This window comes from Nanorana parkeri, unplaced genomic scaffold (genome assembly GCF_000935625.1).
Source record: "Nanorana parkeri isolate BGI_ZX_2015 unplaced genomic scaffold, ASM93562v1 scaffold166, whole genome shotgun sequence".
Taxonomy (NCBI): Eukaryota; Metazoa; Chordata; class Amphibia; order Anura; family Dicroglossidae; genus Nanorana; species Nanorana parkeri.
The window spans coordinates 1,498,384-1,504,122 of record NW_017306434.1 but is presented as its reverse complement, the minus strand read 5'-3'; the positions used below and the strand labels follow the sequence as shown (position 1 = coordinate 1,504,122).

The following is a 5,739-nucleotide window of genomic DNA, read 5'->3' as shown; positions in this document are numbered from 1 at the left end:
GGAGCCTGATGCCTTGTTCTGGTGACAGTCGGCCGGCTTGCGGCAGGCGCCCCCCGCCATCTATGCGCCCGGGGCGAACGACCCCCCCGGTTGTTACGCCACTGCAGGTGACCACTATAGGCAGCACTCCCCAATCTGTTTCTTCAGGTACTTATAGCAGAAGGGTAGGCTAGACTTTGCTCATCCATGCATAGCTGTGATCAGTGGCTGAGAAGCCAATGATCACAGGCATTCATAAAAAAAAGTAACAGCCGCACCCCTTCCTTGGTTCTCCGCTGCTCTGCAGTGTGTATCCTGACTGTCATCAGATCCTCCCTGCTGTGTGCCTGCACTCAGATCCCCTCCATGAACTCTCCACACCACTCTGTCTCCATGTGCCCTCTGATTCCCGCTGCTCTCCCCAGTCTCTACCAGCAGTAGGCGGGTTGTAACGAGAATGAGATTTTGGCCACACATCAGGGAGGATTGGATCTCTTCAGGAAAACAAGTGGAGAGATTGGTGAACATTGAGTCATGCATGTTAACTTGTGTTGGTCCACTGTATTGTTAGAAACTGTTATGGATGGTGTAATAAAGATGTTCTTAACTTGTTGGATGCAATTATATAGGTTATACATCTAGGCTGCGAAAATCTATCAAAGGTTTATCAGGTAAAATGATACACTATATTGCCAAAAGTATTGGGACGCCGGCCTTTACATGCACATGAACTTTAATGGCATCCCAGTCTTAGTCCGTAGGGTTCAGTATTGGGTTGGCTCCGCCCTTTGCAGCTATAACAGCTTCAACTCTTCTGGGAAGGCGTCCACAAGGTTTAGGAGTGTGTCTATGGGAATGTTTGACTTTTGTGAGGTCAGGTACTGATGTTGGACAAGGATGCCTGACTCGCAGTCTCCGCTCTAATTCATCCCAAAGGTGTTCTATCAGGTTGAGGTCAGGACTCTTGACTGGCCTGCACTTGACTGTGCAGGCCAGTCAAGTTTCTTCACCCTAAACTCGCTCATCCATGTCTTTATGGACCTTGCTTGTCCAAAATGTCTTGGTATGCTGATGCCTTAAGAGTTCCCTTCACTGGAACTAAGGGGCCAAGCCCAACCCCTGCAAAAACAACCCCCCACCATAATCCCCCCTCCACCAAACTTTACACTCGGCACAATGCAGTCAGGCAAGTACCGTTCTCCTGGCAACCGGCAAACCCAGACATGTCCATCGGATTGCCAGGCAGAGAAGCGTGATTGGTCACTCCAGAGAACACGTCTCCACTTCTCCATGAGTCCAGTGGCGGCGTGCTTTACACTACGTCATACGACGCTTTGCATTGCACTTGGTGATGTAAGGCTTGGATGCAGCTGCTCGGCCATGGAAACTCATGCAACTTAAAAGGTTAGCTTCCTGATTGGCCAGTTTCCCGACCAATCAGGAAGCCGGGCAGCGCGTCATTACACGCTGCCCGGCTTCCTGATTGGCCCGGGAAGTCGGCTCCATGTTCTCTCGTCAGGAGTGATGAGGGAGCATGGAGCCGGCTTCCTCCGGTGCAAAACACAGGAGAGAAGCTGATGAAGCAGATCTCTGCTTCATCAGCTTCTCTGGGGGTCCCTAGGTGACATCAGGGGTCTTGGGGACCCCTGATGTCTCCATAAAGAGGACCTGTTTGGTGAATTGGCTATCACATAGGGGATTTCTTAGTCCCCTATGTCATAGCAATAAAGTTAAAGTGACATTAAAGGCAAAAACATTTTTCCCTCCCCCCAATGTTAATGTTAGCACTTACCTTAAATGATGTCTCTTATTCCGATCTTCTTTCCATCTAGTGGCCATTATATGGTATTTTCCTGATATTACATTAATTATTGCCACCATTTGCATAGATGGCAGTTTTGCATTATAAATGGCTCTGCACATTTTTTTAAATAAAAACTCCCCTTACTTTTTTAGTTTGCTAATACACTGTCTATAATAAACAAGCCATGCTTTTTTTCCATTCTTTCACTTTTTTCTTCCTTTCTCAATTCTGCTGATTCCTGCAGCAATTTCCTATCTACATGCACTTGCTGTAGCATTGATTGCATAGATTGAGAGCACATAATTGCTCTGGACAACAGTAGACTATGCCTGCTTAATGTGTCAGCATGGCCCTCTTATTGTCTTTATTGGGGGCGCATGCGGCAAGGTAACATTTTGGAAGCACAATTGGCATAAAGCTGTTCCCTCATAACAGGAATTCATGGCAGGATCACCAGGTATTGTTTTAATGGAAGCTGCAGAGTGAAAAAGATTGAAGACAACTTTTGAAATTACATGAAGACATGAAAGCATACAGGAGATTGTAGTGATTGGGTTTAGATCTACTTTATGGAAGCCATTGTCTACCATTGGAAGCCCATATACTGTATATTATAGATATTATCCAGCTCCTACATCCTTCTCCCGTATGCCATCTACAGAACACCCTTCTGATCCAATTGCCTGGGGCAAAGTTGGAACAAATGATACTTGTGAGGATTATCTATCTGCTTCGGAGGAAGTCAAAAAGTTTCCAATTCTTCCAGTTTCCTCCCAGGTGTTCAAACTTTACACGTCACTGTTTACTCGAATAAACAATTCTTCCAAAATTGTAATTAAAAGATTATGGCTTTGGCCAAGAATTGTTCATATTCTGGCATATCGGGCCACTCAGAAATATATAAATACCGTGGATATCCACCACACAAATCAACCTGCAACGGAGTGACAAGACTTGTCTATCAACTCATCAACCGACAAATCTGAATCCTGGTCTCCATCACCATGAAGCTCATCCTTGTCTTCCTAATCTTCGGCAGTGTGATCGCTGCAGGTGAGAATTATTGAGAACAGGATTTTTTTTATTGACCTTATAGTAACTTTACCTGTCCTCATGAATGAAATTCTGACAGGTCACACCGAATAGCAATAGTACATTTTATTATTTAAAAGCAGTCTGGGAACTCCAAACAAGTCACGTTTGCCTAGACTGGTGGCGTCAACATTGAGAGAGTAGTAGATCACCAGCACCATAGTGAAATTTGGTCACTATGTTGCCCTGATGAAGGGACCCTGTGTGGCCCCAAAACGTTAGCTATTAGTGACCAAGTAATGATCCTGTTATTTCCAAAGTCAGCCCATAGTGATCCAATTGACAAACCAGGAAGACTCATATAGGGCTTAGGGGCTTAGTCTTGTAGCACTAGGGGTCTCTGGTTCAAACCCAACTAGAACACTATCTGCAAGGAGCTTGCAGATATGTTAACTGTCTTTTGTCTAAACCAGCCCATGTGTATACATGTGAGATAGGACCTTTGAGTGTAAGCTCCTTTAGGGCAGGGACTAATGGGAATGTGTGTTCTGTAGGGCACTGGGTAAATTGTTGATGCTATACGAATACCTGCAATAAATAGGTGACTTTTCAGCTAAATCCAATTATATGTGAAAATTGCAGTCACATTGCAGGAAATGGCATGCACAAGGCTTGTGTAAAGCTTTGTGAATTGGGCCTAATGTCAAGCGATTGCAGTCCTATATTCACAGTGATGGCCTCTAAATCTTTTCAGAGAAAACTACGATTCATCTCTTTGATCATTTCATCCTTTCCTCCCAGAACTTAAAAACCCACCTCTGTGCCAAATACCTCCAAGCCAGCAATCCGGACATGGATGGACCATTGAATGCATTTGATCTTCAAATTGTTTAGGGGCCATCATATCTGGCGAGTGGTTTGGTGTACTGTAGCCAGATATAATATAACGATAAGGCTTAGGCGGTATTTTAATTTAAACTGATCTCGCTAAATGCTAGAGCTCAATTTAAAGTCTATGTACAGCCAAAAAACTTTCTTTATACATTTTGAATGGAGTAGGGAATGGTTAGGGGCCCATTTAAACCTGTCTGGTCTGGTGTGTTGCGTTACGTGTGTTAAGGCTGTGCATTGATTTTGAATGGGCTGCTAATGCATCGAAGTGGAAATTAAACCATACCTGCACCAATTTTTTCTGACGCAGCACGCCGCAATGTGTGGTATAGTGCAATCTACATACAGTGCATTTTGCATAACCTTTCTTGTAGCACTGGGGGTCTCTGTTTCAAACCCAGCTAGAACACTATCTGCAAGGAGTTTGCAGATATGTTAACTGTCTACTGTCTAAACCAGCCCATGTGTATACATGTGAGATAGGACCATTGAGTGTAAGCTCCTTTAGGGCAGGGAATGATGGGAATGTGTGTTCTGTAGGGCACTGGGTAAATTGTTGATGCTATACGAATACCTGCAATAAATAAGTGACAGTTATTTTCAGCTGAGTCCAATGATATGTGAAAATTGCAGTCACATTGCAGGAAATAGCATGCCTAAAGGTGCCCATACACCTGCCGATTATCGAACGATAATTGCGGGAAATCCCGCAATCGCACAATAATCGGCAGGTGTATGGAAGGCATGCGACCGTTTCTACTGTACGGTCACACGTCTTTTGTCTCCCGTGCAGGCTTGAAAACCCGCCGAGAATCGTACGATTGTCGGCGGGTTAGTGCCGCTCTCGGGAGACAAATGCCAAATGGGCCAGTGTGCAAAAAGCTTTCGATGATCGCAAGTATGATCTGCCTGTCCAAGATGGGCAGATCGTTACAAGCTTTTAATTAGCTTACAACCATTGCAAGACAAAAGTCTTGCGATGGTTGTAAGGTGTATGGGTACCTTATGGCTTGTGTAAAGCTTTATCTCTTGGAATAGATAGATAGATAGATAGATAGATAGATAGATAGATAGATAGATAGATAGATAGATAGATCAAGGTATATTGGAATTCTGATCTTCTCATAAGAGGTGGTTTCTGCTGTGAATTTCCAGGTTTGCCTGGAACAATCTAACACGGGGGGGTGTTTTGTGTTTTAGGCAGTGCTCGGAGCTGCGTCACTTGTAAAGTCCTCGGCGATGGAGTGAACAACTGTCTGGGTGATGTACAACAGTGTGAAAATGAAGATGATTTTTGTGCAACCCAAATTGAATACAACATATTACGTAAGACTGGAAAAACAAATCTAAATATATTGTATTTTCATCTATGCCCATAGCCCTCAGCTTGTGAAGTAAGCGCTTGTGTGGTACCGTATCAAATGCCTTTGAGAAATCCAGGTATACCACATCTACCGGCTTCCCTCCATCCATATCTCTGCTTACCCCCTCATAAAAAGTTAGCAAGTTAGTCAGGTAGGGGCGGTCTTTCCTGAACCCATGCTGATTGTCATTAACAAATTTTACCAAATAGTCCTTAATTATACCTTCTAACAGTTTACAAACTACCGATTTTAGACTGACCGGCCTATAGTTCCCTGGTTGGCATCTAGCCCCCTTTTTGAATATTGGAACTACCGTAGCCCTCCGCCAATCACATGGTACTCGAATCACATGGTACTGTATATTAGAGAACATTAAATGGAGGCATAAAAGTCCAGAAAATTCCTGGAGCCATGGTTGCCACCCAGACTTCAAACTTAATCTACCTCCCTTCATCTCTTTGACATGTGGGGTGACAGGAGTTCAAGCTAATAATATGTAATATTTTGCAATTACTTGACACAATTCTCTCTCTCTTTCTCTCTCTCTCTCTCTCTCTCTTCTCCCTCTCTCTCTCTCTCTCTGCTCCCTCTCTCTCTCTCCTCCCTCTCTCCCTCTCTCTCTCTTCCCTCTCTCTCTCTCTCTCCTCTCTCTCTCTCTCTCCTCCCCCT

General features: G+C 44.2%; 1 long non-coding RNA gene across 1 annotated transcript in view; it reads right to left on the bottom strand.

The window, feature by feature from the left end:
• The window catches only part of LOC108785543, an 18,554-nt gene that overhangs the window by 7,011 nt on the left and 5,804 nt on the right, over positions 1-5,739 (bottom strand). The window contains exon 2 of the long non-coding RNA XR_001941138.1: positions 4,641-4,643. This is a non-coding gene — a long non-coding RNA (uncharacterized LOC108785543). The remainder of the gene's footprint in view (positions 1-4,640; positions 4,644-5,739) is intronic.